Source organism: Anabrus simplex, chromosome 5 (assembly GCF_040414725.1).
Source record: "Anabrus simplex isolate iqAnaSimp1 chromosome 5, ASM4041472v1, whole genome shotgun sequence".
NCBI classification, from domain to species: Eukaryota; Metazoa; Arthropoda; class Insecta; order Orthoptera; family Tettigoniidae; genus Anabrus; species Anabrus simplex.
In genome coordinates, this window is record NC_090269.1 from 317,592,991 (window position 1) to 317,610,249 (window position 17,259).

Genomic DNA, 17,259 nt, shown 5'->3' on the forward strand with positions numbered 1-17,259 from the left:
CCTTTGTTGCCGTATGTGGATGTAAGATACTGGAATGACCCAAACTTACTCGTTGAACGATTACAACTTTTAAGAGCATCGCAAGAGGCTGGTCACACTGGTCACGGATCAGAAATTCTAGAAATAGAAAGAGAACTACGTTATGCCGGTATTATTTTGTAATGGCTCGTCAAGAGAAGATCTCACCTGTAAAGGTAAACATCGCACATGAGTTACATAAACCAGCACGTCGCACCTACTGTCGCAGACGCGTTATTACACGAGGAAAAGATGATCTCTGGCAAGCAGACTTAGTAGAAATGATTCCATATGCTTCTAGTAATAAGGGCTATAAGTATCTACTTACTGTTATCGATGTGTACTCAAAGTTTGCTTTTGCACAACCCGTGCGTTCTAAAACAGCAGCTCAAGTTAAAGAAGCATTTAAACATATTGTTGAAGAATCGAAACGCTGTCCAAGGCTTCTTCAAACTGATCAAGGTAAAGAGTTTTACAACAAGGATTTTTCTTCTTACCTCAAGTTACTTGGCATTCAACACTACTCTACGTTCAGCAATCTCAAGGCAAGTGTTGTAGAACGCTTTAATCGTACACTCAAAACAATGATGTGGCGAGAATTTACAGCGCAAGGTTCATATCGTTGGATTGATCTGCTACCTAGACTTTTATCTACCTACAACGATACACCTCATCGCACTATCGGAACAAAGCCACGTCTTGTTACAAAGAATACACCTCGTCTAGATGCTATTCATCTTGTAATCAAAACAGCTGATCCACGTCGCTATCGCTTTAAAGAAGGTGATTTCGTTCGCATCAGCAAACACAAGTCTATCTTTGCAAAAGGATACACACCTAACTGGAGCACTGAAATTTTTCAAATCAGAAGTGTTAAGCTTACTAATCCAGTTACGTATTTACTTCGCGATCTCAGAGGACAGCCTATTGAAGGAGGATTCTACATCGAAGAACTGCAGAAAACAAAATATCCTGATCACTATTTAGTTGAACGTGTTATTCGACGTCGTGGTAATAAACTGTATGTTAAATGGCTTGGTTTTAATAACAGCTTTAATTCATGGATTAATAAAGAGGATGTACTTTAAATCTTATGTGTGTTTCCTTTTAATCCTCTACGTTTCCTTTCTTCTAAGTCACTAGGACATGCTGTAGGATTAAACAACACCTGTAATATGTTTTGACAATTCATATTTATTTTAGACTATATACATACATTTTTATCCTTTGTTTATGTTACGGTCTTTGACACTCAGTTTTCGTTTTATTGCACCAACAACGACAAGTGCTGCTATATTCTTCTGAGCAGCTAAAGCACTAGGTAATAACACACAGCATAACTTTATGAAGCAGATTTTAACAGCTACACGACATACAGGCAGCATGTAACTACGTATCAGGCGAATGTGTTCTAGGGCCGCAGGGGAGATGAAGCACGAAGAAAAGAAGGTCAATCACTCTATTGATGAGTCCACGCCCAACATGCTTCCTCATCTTTCTCCCAGCACGTTTCTTCACCTTTTCCTTGTTTACTCTCTCCACAGCCATGATAAGTGTTTATAAGCGAAGACAACTCGTTAGTTTTAGGTCCGTGATACAGTTTAATTAGTTGACATGTACGGCACTGTCTCACAGAAGGTCTTCTAGCTAAACTCACGTGTTCATGATGTAAACTACACGTTTGAAGCTCTGACAAAACAGGATATTGAGTCCACTCACGAGGCACCTTTTCCCAAATCTTCTTTACAGCATTCGCGGCTACATTAACCAAAAATGCCTTTGGTAATGCATTTAACTCTTCTTCAGTAAAAGTGTTTAGTTTCTTTTTGCATGCATAAAACTTTACGATCGCCTTTTCAACTGCGTTACACTTAGTATCTGTTAGAAATGACATGATGTCTTTACTCTACAAATGTTTCTTTTACACTAAGGTTATTTCGACACTGCACTTTACATATGTTGTTCACTTCCCGGCATGCACTGAGACACAACCAATCAAAGAGCATACCTACATGCTGTAAAGACTGTTTACTTGTTTCTCTGCTATGCTCTTTCGGAAGAGTTTTAAATGATGGGCACCCCAATTCATGCATGTCGATAACTTCACATGATGATGGTAGAAAATCACGCAACCATTCTTTCTTTTCACAACCCTTTAAAAGAACAAGATCTGCTCTTGACAGATGTGCATTCATCATTAAAGGTAGAAAACGATAAGGTATTCCTTTTTCTTCCCACTTCAAACCTAAATTGTTTTCAATCCACTGAGTCTGCTTTTTATCTTCATCTGTTTGCAAACAGTAAGGGAACGGTGGACTAAATACTAAACTAACAAGTTTTGGAGCCCACAACACACTGCAATCTAACACAGCCACCTCTTTAAACACAAATTTGTTTCCGTTTACTTTAAAGCCTTGCACATCAACTATTAATGTTTTCGTCATGTTTGAACTCTACACTCTATCACTGTTTCTCGAAGACTAAAGCTTTTGGTCAACGAACGGGTTTAAACATGCACAATGACGTCATCACAACAGCACGTGCTTACTCTAGCTTGCCCGATGCTTGATTAAACTTGTTCGAATTAGCCGCCACCAGCAGCGAGGTAAGCTATGTAAGATGGCAGTAGCTAAAGATGGCAGCACTGTTCTCTCTGGATTAAAGATGGCTGCTTGTCAAAATGATTTTTTCAAATTATCCGCCACCACATAGAGTGCAGCACTGAGGTTTGCGATGCAAGATGGCGGGTGACAGCTTGTCAAAGGTAAGTAGCTAAAGAGGGCAGCACTAAGGTTAGCAATGCAAGATGATGGATGACAGCTGTGATGTAAAATATTACCCGCAAGATAGCACCACGATGCTCTTTTCATTAAAGATGGCAGCTAGAATTTTTCAAATTAACCGCCTCAAAGGTAAGTAGCTAAAGAGGGCAGCACTGTTCTCTCTGGATTAAAGATGGCAGCTGAATTTTTCAAATTAACCGCCTCAAAGGTAACTAGCTAAAGAGGGCAGCACTGTTCTCTCTAGATTAAAGATGGTTGCTTGTCGAAAAGAATTTTTCAAATTAACCGCCTCAAAGGTAAGTAGCTAAAGAGGGCAGCACTGTTCTCTCTGGATTAAAGATGGCTGCTGAATTTTTTCAAATTATCCGCCACCACAAAGAGGGCAGCACGGTGCTCTCTTGATTAAAGATGGCGGATGACAGCTGAAGAGCGCGTAGAATTTGTTTCCAAACAAGAGCACGTAGAATTTGCTACCACCACATAGAGTGCAGCACTGTTCTCTCTGGATTAAAGATGGTGGATGACAGAAAAGCGCATAGGTTTGTAAAGCACGTGGAATTTGCCGCCACCACATAGAGTGCAGCACTGTTCTCTCTGGATTAAAGATGGCGGATGACAGCTGTCAGAAAAGCACATGGGTTTGTAAAGCACGTGGAATTTGCCGCCACCACATAGAGTGCAGCACTGTTCTCTCTGGATTAAAGATGGTGGATGACAGCTGTCAGAAAAGCACATTGGTTTGTAAAGCACGTGGAATTTGCCGCCACCACATAGAGTGCAGCACTGTTCTCTCTGGATTAAAGATGGCGGATGACAGCTGACGAAATTGCCCGCAGCATAGTGCTCAAAGATGGTGGATGACAGCTGTCAAAAAAGCACGTAGCTTTGTTTCCCAACAAGAGCACATCGAATTTTTCAAATTGCCGCCACCACATTTCAAAGGTATCTAGCTAAAGAGTGCAGCACTGTGCTCTGTTGATTAAAGATGGCAGATGACAGCTGTCGAAAAAAGCACGTGAGTTTGTTTCCAAACAAGAGCACGTGGAATTTGCCGCCACCACATAGAGGGCAGCACGGTGCTCAAAGATGGCTGCTGTCATGTGGAATTGCCTGCCACCACATTTCAAAGGTAAGTAGCTAAAGAGGGCAGCACCGTGCTCAAAGATGGCTGCTGTCAAAAAGCATTTTTCAAATTATCCGCCACCACATTTCAAAGGTAAGTAGCTAAAGAGGGCAGCACTGTGCTCTATAGATTAAAGATGGCGGATGACAGCTGCACGTGGCTTTGTTTATCTCACGCTAGTGAGGTTAAGTTGGTAGCACTAAGGTTTAGGCCCGCCGAGATGGCAGCACTGCGGGTGACAGGTGACGAATTTACATCTAAAGAGGGCAGCACGGTGCTCTCTGGATTAAAGATGGCGGATGACAGCTGTCAAAAAAGCACGTGGCTCTCAAAAAACACGTGGCTTTGTTTACCTCATGCTAGTTAGGTTAAGTTGGTACTACTAAGGTTTAGGCCCGTCAAGATGGCAGTACTGAGGTTAGCGATGCGTTGTTGTCTGTCAAAAAGCACGTGGCTGTCAAAAAACACGTGGCTGTCAAAAAGCACGTGGCTTTGTTTACCTCATGCTAGTTAGGTTAAGTTGGTACCACTAAGGTTTAGGCCCGTCAAGATGGTAGTACTGAGGTTTGCGATGCGTTGTTGTCTGTCAAAAAGCACGTGGCTTTGTTTACAAATCTGTCAAAAAGCACGTGGCTGTCAAAAAGCACGTGGATTTGTTTATCTCGCACTAGTTAGGTTAAGTTGTCACTACTGAGGTTTAGGCCCGTCAAGATGGCAGTACTGAGGTTAGCGATGCGTTGTTGTCTGTCAAAAAGCACGTGGCTGTCAAAAAACACGTGGCTTTGTTTACCTCACGCTAGTTAGGTTAAGTTGGTACTAGTGAGGTTTAGGCCCGTCAAGATGGCAGCAGTGAGGTTAGCGATGCGTTGTTGTCGATGACAGCTGTCAAAAAGCACGTGGCTTTGTTTACAAATTCAAATCTCCCGCCAAAATTCAAATTTCCCGCCAAAATTCAAATTTCCCGCGGGCGGCGGCGGAGGAGGCGGCGGAGGAGGCGGCGGGAGGAGGAGGAGGCGGCCGAACCATCCAATTATACTACTAGCCGCCACTGAACGCAGTCATGCTATCTATTGTTACGAATTTTCACCTTACTGGTAGTCTACTGAGTCAACGGAAGGGGAAGCCGTGTCAAACAGTAACTTTTTGGGCAAATGAGAACCGAGCGTGTGTTCTCCAGTATGTGGCGCAGTCTTCCCAACAAAGTCTGCGATGAACGACCTTTAAACTTAACGTCAGCAATACTTGCGTTCGACTTTTATGAAGGACTTAGCTGGATTCCTGTACCGTATATCAGTTGGACAATGGCTGACAGACCCAGGAGTTGAGGGCTGTATTGTGGAATATTTTTGACCATTGTGTTCGGGGATCCAGATTTCTTGGAAAAGGTATGTATCTCTGACAAAAATCATATTGGCTTAGATGGCTACATCAATCGCCAGGCAATTCGCTTCCTTCGTTTTGAGTGGCAGGCTGTTATCCTCCAAAAGGCAAAAGGTATCCGCAAGAAACAAAATTCTTCACAAGTTAGGAACTCAGCTCTAAATCCTAGAACATCCAAAGACTTTAATATTACATCAGTTCTGACGTCGCCTGGTAATGGGCACAGAACATTTAATTAGCATAAAGGCTACCTGGCGATCAGACATTTGTGAATGGTTGAATTGACTAGTGTCTCTGTGTCATTTATAATGTTTGGTTTAAAATACTTTGATACTAATTTTTTATTAATAATTCACTGCACTGTATATTTATGTATTCTATTTCATAATCTGTGATGTATTTTCTTACAAAACACCACACGCTGGTGGTTCTGATACGAATAAAGAAATACGGTGAATAAAAGATACATTATGTACATGGGATGATATGGTGTGCCGTTTCAGCACACGGTAAAATAAAATGCTCTCGCTCTCAACCAAAATTGCTCATAGACATGGTTATTGGACCGCTATTCACGATTTGAAAAGGTTCTCTCGTACAAAGGGCCTTCACATGAACAGGCACTGGCATCAACAGAACGCGAAAATCAGACATAAAGCTCGATAATCTCTGGCGTGGTACTGTCTTCCTGAATCCATCTCATTCTCCTGATCTCACACCACCTGGTGCCTTATTGTGGGCAATATTAAAGGAAAATATGTTTAATTGTGAGGATTCACCCCAAGACCGTCATTACTGAAGCAAGTCGTCTCCTTTTGCTGGAGTCTGCACCAGCCTTTGTTCCGGCATATGTTTGCGAATCTGCGAGAATGATATGAGTACGGTCTACAGCGAGGCAGTGTCTATTTCAAACACTTAAATTACGCATACTGATAAACGAGCACGTTGATAGTGTAATGTTGCTTAATTTCAGAAGAGATGAACTAACACTTTTCTTTTTTGCAATTTGTTTTACGTCACACCGACAAAGATAGGTCTTATGGCGACCTAGATAAAAGGCCTAGGAATGGGAAGGAAGCGGCCGTGGCCTTAAGTAAGGTACAGATCCAGCATTTGCTTGGTGTGAAAATGGAAAACCACGGTAAACCACCTTCAGGACTGCCGACAGTGGGGCTTGAACCCATTATCTCCGGGATGCAAGCTCACAGCTTTACATTAGCACTTCCAATTTATCCGTTTTGACCGAAAAACTAGGAATAAAACGAAAGAAGTGGCGTTACTGAATATTATGAATTTGAATAATATTAATACATTATCACGTAGTTCAAAAAAGTGAAGTTTTGGAAGGCAATAAAGTCTAATGAATTGATTCCGTATTGGCGCTGATAAATATAGAGAAATAAAATGCAATCTAAAATCTGAAGACAAAAACGACTCAAAAGCTACAGGGGAATCAATTATGATATCCAAAAATCTAAGGTACTCTTGTGCGATAATAATCACGATGTAAACGACGTTTATTTTACTGAAAACACACTGTCTTATATTAATAATGAGGGAGAGAAGTATGAATATCATAGACACGATGTTAAAATTCTGTCAGGTTTGTTCAGTTCATGTAAGCGATGCACTCAAGCCGATTAGAAGTGGGTGTGTCTCATTGAGCAGAAGGATCAAAGAAGTGAAAAGCGTCTGACAGTATTATTGACAGTTCCGTTACAAACGCAGCTGGCCAACTCGTTAACACTTCCTATTGTGTTCACCAGCAAAACACACGACAATGTTAGTTGCCATTTCTTCCACAGTAGAAGCTCTCGTGAAATACGAATACTGCGAAGATATACTTATCCCGCTTAAACTGGTGAAGGATATAGGCGAATAAATTTATAACGGTCGAATAATTGATAATTGTAAGCGATTTCCCGAAGTGACGGTATTTATAGTTTTGAAGGAAGGATAATTTGGCAACCAACTTCTCTTAAAATTAATCAGAGCAAAATGAAAGGGATTCGACTCTTTGAAGAATGACTGTACCGGAAAAAGAACGGGAAGAGCGGCAAAGGGCGTAAAGAAAGCCTCCCTAGGCCTCGATCACCTAATACTGTTGGCGAAGGATGAGAACAAGAATTGGTCAAGGATGGTCGGGTAGGAAATTTTGTAAGCAAGAAACCGGACACAGGTGAAAACAGACTCAACTTGGAACCTTATAGTCACCAACCCATTCTCCCAAGTTGAGAGCTCCCCTTTTAGTCACCTCTTAAGGCAGGCAGGAGATACCGTGGATGTATTCTACCGCTCCCATCCGCAGGTGGAAATGTCTTGGTATGAAAATCTGATCATTTTTTCGTGGTAGTGGTTTAACGTCGCACTAACATATCAAAGTCTTTTAGCAACGCAAGGATGGGGAAGGGCTATGATTGGTATGGCAGTGGCCGTGGCACACCTGCATTTTCATGATGTGAAAATGGGAAACCACTGAAAGCCATATTCAGGGCTGCTGACAGTGGAATTCGAGCCCACCATCTCTCGAATGGGGCCGGGCGTAGAGCTAACCCCTCTACCCCATCAAGTGCCGAGGTTACGGATAGTGGAAGCCTTTACCTTCCACCCCTCCAAGGGCCTTCATGGCCTGTAGGGAGATGACTTTGACTTTGACTTTGACTTCTCTCGAATGGAAGTTGAAAACCGCACGACCCTAACCGCATGGCCAACTCACCTGATTGAAATTGATTCATTGGCTAATGTTCGCTTCCTTGGCTGAATGGACAGCGTAGTACTCGTCAGTTCAGAGGACGCCGAATTTGATTCCCGGCCCGGTTGGAGATTGTAATAATGGTTAATTCCCATAGCTTGGTGACTGGGTGATTGTGCTGTCTGCAACATCCCTGCAACTCACAAACTACACAAAAAACTATCCTCCATTAAAATAACACGCAGTAACAATAGCACACGGCAGATGAAGCCCACCCTTGTCGGAGGGTCTGCCTTGTAGGCCTAAGGGCTGTACCAGACAATAAATATCCACAAGAAAGTATTAAATTATTGTTTAATTCAAAATATTTGTTATTGTTTTTGTTGGTATGGTGATGGTCGGTTCACATTAAATGCTTGGTATATTCATGGTCGAACTGGCTCGTATATTTGCGTTTCTGAGAACAGTCTGTTATAGTCCATGATAACATAGTTTGAGTATTGATTTAGGTTTTCTGAGATTATCGCAATATTGTCCAACATAATGGGACAAAAGTGACAGGAAAGTATTTACGAGACATTGCCTTTAACGCCAGATATTGAACTTGTGATCTGCAAACAAATAAAACACAACCCTATCGTGAAACACGACTTAAATTACTAGTCTTCAATTATATTTGCTAATCTGCGTAGAAAATCATCTTCAGGGCTGGTGAATATTCCGAAATTTCATGGCGTAAAATTATTTTGAAATGTTAGAAAATGAACTCACAGATTTGTCAAATTGAAACACCATCAAGTGTATCAGGAACGGGAGAACCACGGCAGACATATTGCAGTGTTGAGGTCATTCAAGATCATCATGCCTATGAAGTTAGATTTCATCATTAATCCTGAAACAGATATTATCTCTAATATTTTTTGCATGAACTACTGGTACGGTAACGGTAATTAGTTCCTTTTGGTGGTTTCAACGCAGTAAATCGAAAGCGAAACACGGGAAGAACTTGAAATAACTGAGAAGCAAAGCCGAATTTAAACATTTAAGAAAACGAGGCAATAAGAAGAACCTAGCGGACTTCAACCTAGGCTTCTTCAATGCATGCCTTCCATACTGGTCCCGGTGCATATTTTGGCAGCTGTAGAGTTAGAGTCTTCGACAACTATGGTATAAATGTTGCAACCAAAAGTCTTATATACAGTTCAATTATAGATATTCCTTGTACTATACTTTACTCATAGAAATACTGCAGGCTAACATAAAAGCATAAAAAACATAGAAACATAAAGTAAACGACAAACGAACTGCGCGATTGTATTGCGTATACATAATATACCTAGCCAGGTTCACTGCTGTGGCTTTGCTTGTGCCTTTGTCCCCGCATATCGCCATCTAGTCTTTACATCACACACTATAAGTAGAGCTCTGCGTGGTGATACAAATTATTCTCCGCATCCGTTCCACATCCGCAACCGCGAGTGGTTATCCTCACTTGCACTGAGATGGAATGTGTTGACTTTTGCACGGAACGCCAAAGTCTCCAGAAAATTACTAAGCATGGGTATGTCAAAAAATGACACTTGCACGAAGGGGCAAGGAGGGCAGGAATGCAGAAGGAGGGGAGAAGAAGACCCACCTGGGACATTGATTGATTGATTGATTGATTGATTGATTGATTGATTGATTGATTGATTGATTGATTGATTGATTGATTGATTGATTGATTGATTGATTGATTGATTGATTGATTGATTGATTGATTGATTGATTGATTGATTGAAGCCTTTGGAGTTCATTACTACAATTAATACCTAGAGGCAACTGGTGTTCCATGTTGAACTGACGATAATTATTGTTTTACAGCTATAGAGTTCACCGAGATCACTGAGGGGAAGCCTTTGTTGATTTACAACGGACATGAGTACCAAAAATGATCTACTGACTTACAGCCGCCTACATTTCAAGAAAAGTAAATGTAAAGTAATATTAATGACAATAATAATAATAATAATAATAATAATAATAATAATAATAATAATAACCGGAGAGTTGCCGTACGGTTAAGGCCGCGCAGCTGTGAGCCTCTATCCGGGAGACAGTGTGTTCGATCCCCACTGTCTGCAGCCCTGAGAATGGTTTCCCGTGGTCTTCCATTTTAACACCAGGCAAATGCTGGGGCTTGTAATGTCTACGACACACTCATATATGCACATACTTTGTTTACTGGTTCCCCGACCATGTCTTCTTGGCGTCAGCTGCTGTACTGGCGAGCATCAACTTGCTCCGGGACGCCTGTTAGGACACATCGCCACGTCACACCTGCTAATGTACACTCCGTGATACTTCCAGTTTGCTCCACACGCCAACTCTCCCACACTCATCAGTCCGGGATTCGACTGTGCTGATGTGTGGAGGCTCTTAATTCCTTCCATCGCAGCGTACTGGTCACGATGATTTCAATTGAAACCCTTTCTACAAGGCAAATGGTGAGCTAAGAATGTTGTCCAAATTTTATATCGACATCGTGGTGCCCATTGTCAAACCTTCCAAATCGAATTCTTATATTTTTATCTTATTGGACGGGTTTTCTAAATTTATTGTTGTTCGCCCTTTGCGCAAGATTTCCTCTCAAATTATTCTTGTTAACGAATCACATTTTCTCCATTACTGGCTTTCCCAAATTTTTAATTTCAGACACCGCGACTATTTATTCTTCTAAATTATTTTATAATTTCTGTTTCCTTTATGGTATTAAATTTGTATTTCTCCTTATCACCCTCAAGCTGACATAGAGGAGTGGTACCATATACATTCGAAAGTTTTCCTTTCAATTTTTCATTCTCACGATCATGGTGTGGGTTACTGTAGTCACGTCCTAGTTCGTGAAACATGGCCAACGGCTGAGGCCTAGTAAGTGGTCCTGAGAGTCGGAATGCCAGTTGCTATGGAGTGGGAGTGGGCAACTCGGACATATTCTGAGTCATATCCCTCCTTGTGCTTGGGCGGCTAGGACTATACAATCCACCAGTGGTCCATAACCCGTTAGAGGAGAGATCCTCACTTGGACTATGTGTAAGTAGGGTAGCATCCTGCTTCATGAATTTACCGAGCTCAGAATGTTTTAAGCAAGCCTCGGACCTATAGAAGTAACGGAGTCCCACTACCATTTGACAGGCGAGGGACTCCTTGGAAACAACTTGGCGAACGAAATGGAATTTGACGGGCAGCTATCAATATTAATGGGGCTTATGGAAGAAAGAAAGTATAACTGGCTGAGTCAGCAAAGAGGATGCATCCGGATGTGCTAGGAGTAAGTGGTATTCGGGTAAGGGAAGATAACGAGGAAAAGATAGGAGATTATAAAGTGTACTTGAGGGGTGTTACAAATTGAAGGGAAGATTATGGGGTAGGGCTGTTTATCAGGAATACTATTGCACGCAACATACTATCTGTTAGGCAAGTATATGAGCGAATGATGTGGGTAGATTTGGCAATTGGAGGAATTAGGACGAGAATTGTCTCCGTGTATTCACCATGTGAGGGTGCAGATCAGGATGAAGTTGAAAAGTTTTATGAAGCATTGAGTGACATCGTGGTCAGGGTCAACAGCAAGGAGAGAATAGTGCTAACGAGCGATTTCAATGCAAGAGTTGGGAATAGAACTGAAGGATACGAAAGGGTGGTTGGTAAATGTGGGGAAGATATGGAAGCTAATGGAAATGGGAAGCGTTTGCTGGACTTCTGTGCTAGTATGGGTTTAGCAGTAACGAATACATTCTTCAAGCATAAGGCTATTCACCGCTACACATGGGAGGCTAGGGGTACCATATCCATAATAGACTATATCTTAACAGACTTCGAATCCAGTAAATCTGTTCGGTATGTACGAGTTTTCCGGGGATTTTTCGATGATACAGACCACTATCTGATCTGTAGTGAGCTAAATATTTCTAGGTCTATGGTAGAGAAAGTGAAATCTATCTGCAAACGAATCAGGGTAGAAAATATCCAGGATGAGGAAACTAGACGGAAGTACATGGATATGATTAGTGAGAAGTTTCGAACAGTGGACAGTAAGCAGGTTCAGGATATAGAAAGAGAATATGTGGCATACAGAGATGCTGTAGTAGAAACAGAAAGGGAATGTCTAGTTTGTAAAGATGGGTAAAGGCGAACGTGTTGGTGGAATGAGCAAGTGAGAGCAGCTTGTAAACGTAAAAAGATGGCTCACCAGAAATGGCTCCAAACCAGGGCCGAAGCAGACAGGGATTTGTACATAGATGAAAGGAACAAAGCGAAACAAATAGATGTTGAACCCAAAAGGAACTCGTGGGAACGTTTTGGTAATAACCTGGAAAGGCTAGGTCAAGCAGCAGGGAAACCTTTCTGGACAGTAGTAAAGAATCTTAGGAAGGGAGGGAAAAAAGGAAATGAACAGTGTTTTGAGTAATTCAAGTGAACTCATTCTAGATCCCAGGGAATCACTGGAAAGGTGGAGGGAATATTTTGAACATCTTCTCAATGTAAAAGGAAATCATAATGGTGGCGTTGCAAACAGCCAAGCTCAAGGGGAGGAGGAAAATGATGTTGGTGAAATTATGCTTGAGGAAGTGGAAAGGATAGTAAATAAACTCCATTGTCATAAGGCAGCAGGAATAGATGAAATTAGACCTGAAATGGTGAAGTATAGTGGGAAGGCAGGGATCAAATGGCTTCATAGAGTGGTAAAATTAGCGTGGAGTGTTGGTAAGGTACCTTCAGATTGGACAAAAGCAGTAATTGCACCTATCTATAAGCAAGGGAACAGGAAGGATTGCAACAACTATCGAGGTATCTCATTGATTAGTATACCAGGCAAAGTGTTCACTGGCATCTTGGAAGGGAGGGTGCGATCAGTCGTTGAGAGGAAGTTGGATGAAAACCAGTGTGGTTTCAGATCACAGAGAGGCTGTCAGGATCAAATTTTCAGTATGCGCCAGGTAATTGAGAAATGCTACGAGAGGAATAGGCAGTTGTGTTTATGTTTCGTAGATCTAGAGAAAGCATATGACAGGGTACCAAGGGAAAAGATGTTCGCCATATTGGGGGACTATGGAATTAAAGGTAGATTATTAAAATCAATCAATGGCATTTATGTTGACAATTGGGCTTCAGTGAGAATTGATGGTAGAATGAGTTCTTGGTTCAGGGTACTTACAGGGGTTAGACAAGGCTGTAATCTTTCACCTTTGCTGTTCGTAGTTTACATGGATCATCTGCTGAAAGGTATAAAATGGCAGGGAGGGATTCAGTTAGGTGAAAATTTAGTAAGCAGTCTGGCCTTTGCTGACGACTTGGTCTTAATGGCAGATTGTGCCGAAATCCTGCAATCAAATATCCTGGAACTTGGATCTTGAGTATGGTATGAAAATTAGTCTTCCGAAGTCTAAATTGATGTCAGTAGGTAAGAACTTCAACATAATTGAATGTGAATTGGTGATAAAAAGCTAGAACAGGTCGATAATTTCAAGTATTTAGGTTGTGTGTTCTCCCAGGACGGTAATATAGTAAGTGAGATTGAATCAATTTGTAGTAAAGCTAATGCAGTGAGCTCGCAGTTGCGATCAACAGTATTCTGTAAGAAGGAAGTCAGCCCCCAGACGAAACTATTCTTACATCGTTCTGTTTTCAGACCAACCTTGCTTTACGGGAGCGAAAGCTGGGTGGACTCAGGATATCTTATTCATAAGTTAGAAGTAACAGACCTGAAAGTAGCGAGAATGATTGCTGGTACAAACAGGTGGGAACAATTGCATGAGGGTACTCAGAATGAGGAGTTAAAGGCTAATTTAGGAAAGAACTCGATGGATGAAGCTGTACGCACGCATAAACCGGCTTCGTTGGTGGGGACATGTGAAGCGAATAGAGGAGGATAGGTTACCTAGGAGAATAATGGACTCTGTTATGGAGGGTAAGAGAAGTAGAGGGAGACCAAGAAGACGATGGTTAGACTCAGTTTATAACGATTTAAAGATAAGGATTATAGAACTAAATGAGGCCACAGCACTAGTTGCAAATAGAGGATTGTGGCAGCGTTTAGTAAATTCACAGAAGCTTGCAGACTGAAGGTTGATAGGCATAACAGTCTATAATGATAATGTGTGTATGTATGTATGTATGTATGTATGTATGTATGTATGTATATATGTATGTATGTATGTATGATCAAAAATCATGGGACTCAGAACTTCCTCATTTCGCTTTAGTTCTTAATGCCACGATTAATAATTCGACCTCCTTTTCCGCTGCCAAATTGCTTTTAGATAGGGATTTTCATACACCCTTATCTCTGAATTGGGATATACGTACCCTCTTAGAGATTCCTTCCAATCAACTTACCAATACTCAGCTTGAATTGGCTCTCTCTAAACTGCCTCAAGGTAGGGATGTTCATGGGCGGACATGTGACGCGGGGCTCCGCCCGGCAAGGTTTAAGTTATCTGATATGGTTCTCTTATAAAAACCATCCCCAAAGTTCTGCAGAGAAGCTTTGCCTAATTGGCTTGGCCCATAACCGTATTCTATCGTTTCCCTCTTCAATCACTGGGCTCCTTCAGCTCGTTTCAAATCCTTTGGAAATTAAACATGCTCATTTTCCGCAATTAAAGAATTTTCATCTTAACCTTTTTCTTTGCTCACCACTGTTTATGGTCCTCCACACACCACCACCTGGAACTGGACTCCCCATAGATCGACAATCTCACCCTTTCTGTTCTCTATGAGATTCCCCATGAGATTTCTTCTGATCAGAATTATTGAGGACCTAATTTAAGTGCCACATAAATAAAAAGTATTTTCTTTTCTCTTTTCTTTTCTTTATTAAATAAATTTGATTCCTCTTTGTTGTGAAATATATTGTCATGTATATATTTCCAAATTTAATTTTCCGTCAAACTACTTGTATTGTGAACCCTCTTCCCCTTTCCATCGATCCATTTATTCCGTCCCTTTCTATTCACTCTCCCAAGTCCCCTCTTGTTCTCAACCGTTTCTCCCTATTTTTCTTTCTTTTTCAGTTTTTTTCCCTTTTTCTCATGTCCTCCCATCAATCACAATCGCTTCTCCGAGATCAGCGCCCCTCGAAGAGGATTCATCTTCAACATCAACATTTTTGGACATCGTTGTTGGGGATGGTGGGTAATACAGTATGTAATGTCCCCTCCCGTGCTACCGCTGTCTACGACACGCTCATAGATGGGCATGCCATGTTTACTGATTCTCGCAGCCATCTTTTCTCGGCGTCAGCTGCTGTACTGGCGAGCATCAACTTGCTCCGGGTCGCTTGTTACGTCATATTGCCACGTCACACCTGCAAATCTACACCTCGCGATACTTCTAGTATGTTCCACACGCCAACTCTCTCTGCTATATAAACTAGCATTTTTTTCCCGACTCATCAGTCCGGAATTCGACTGTGCTGGTGTGTGGATGCTCTTAATTGCTTTCTTCGCAGCGTACTGGTCACGTAGGTTTAAACTGGATTTTTTCTACAAGGCAGATCGTGAGCTAATAATGATACCCAAATTTTAATCTTTTCTGCGGACCTTCAGGCCCTTTCAGTATTTTCGCCTGGACATTCAAACACCTTGAATTCTCTCCCCGGCCACCTGTGCCATCTCAACAATGTTTTATCGCGAAGATTTTAAGTGGCTAAAAACGCAGTGACTGACTCAGTAGAAGGTTCTATTCGTCCTTGGTGTTTTAGCCTTAGTTTTTTGTGCTTATTCCCGTTTTATTCTATTCCCTTTTCTCTTTCCGGTTGAGCTGCGCGTACCTCTTTTGTCTTCCTAATCCCTATCCTTTTCTCATTCTGGTTCGCTTCTTTTGGTGTTAATCTCTACTATTGTCATTTGTATTCGATCTTGCATTTATCCTCTGAAATCCATGTCCAAAACAAAAATTTGGTGACTCAAAACAAAAGGGAACATCTAGTTGTGCACTGACTTCTCTCTTTTCTTGATGTTTAAAAAACTTTCCTTTTTGGTCTTACTTCTTTGTAATTGATTTTTGCAATAATACAATATATTCATTTATTAAAACTTGTGACCTATTTTTACTTGTTTTGTACTTACCACGGCCCCATGATTTCCTTCACACGCTTCGCTGGCATTATTTAGTATGACTATGACCTTTATAATCACAATTATTAAATTGTCGCAACTGGCTGTACCTTAATTAAGGATGCGGCCACTTCCATCCCACTCCTAGCCCTTTCCTACGCAATCGTCCCCAGAAGACCTATCTGTGTGGGTGCGATGTAAAACAAATTGTAAAATAATAATAATAATAATAATAATAATAATAATAATAATAATAATAATAATAATAATAATAATAATAATAATAATAATAATGTTATTCGTTTAAGTCCCTAAAACTAATTTTACTGCTTTCGGGGATGCTGAGGTGCCGACATTTTTCCCGCTGGAGTTCTTTTACGTGCCAGTAAATCTACCGACACGAGACTGACGTACTCTATTTGAGCTTGTTCAAATACGACCGAGCTGAGTCGGGATCGAAACAGCCAACTTAGGTTCAGAATTTACAACAATTTACACCGAAGAGGTAGGCGAGATTTTCAATCGCGGCTATGTGAAGTAGTGTACGTGTCTATAAATACCGGAGGGTATGAAAATCGAGGCTCCCTGCAAGTGCCACCATCCTACTTCTGACTAACAAAGTACTGTTAGATAGAGTGAAGGGCTCCGTGCAAGTGTTCCAACCCCGCATCAAGATCCCTTACAGTCGCAAGTTTATGAGGAATTTTCTCTTGTGGCAACTACCGGCGTATTGAGCGGTTCTTTTTGGAACCTTTGTTCCTTCCTTCCATTAATTTTGGGCAGGAGCCAGTTAGGCTTAAGTCAGATTTACGACTTTATGGTATCAAGTCTCTTCATATATCAAAATTCTACCATACCAATGTCTAGGATCGCCTAACAACAAACAAATATATGGGTATACCTGAGTAAAAATTAAAAAATTCCATTATTTAGAAATTATCAGCAAAATTATCCGTACCGCCATACACCTTGCATCCGCTAAGACATTAGCTTCGCGGATATCTGCATCCGTGCAAGGCTCTAAATATAAGTCAGATTCTTTTTGCTCTTCCCTCGCTCATGCCGTTAGCTCAAGGTGTTTTCATCTACCATTCATATTGTTTTGTTCAGTGTTTCTTTTAATTTGCGTTTGATTTTCTCTGGAGTTGGGGCCAGATGGCTACA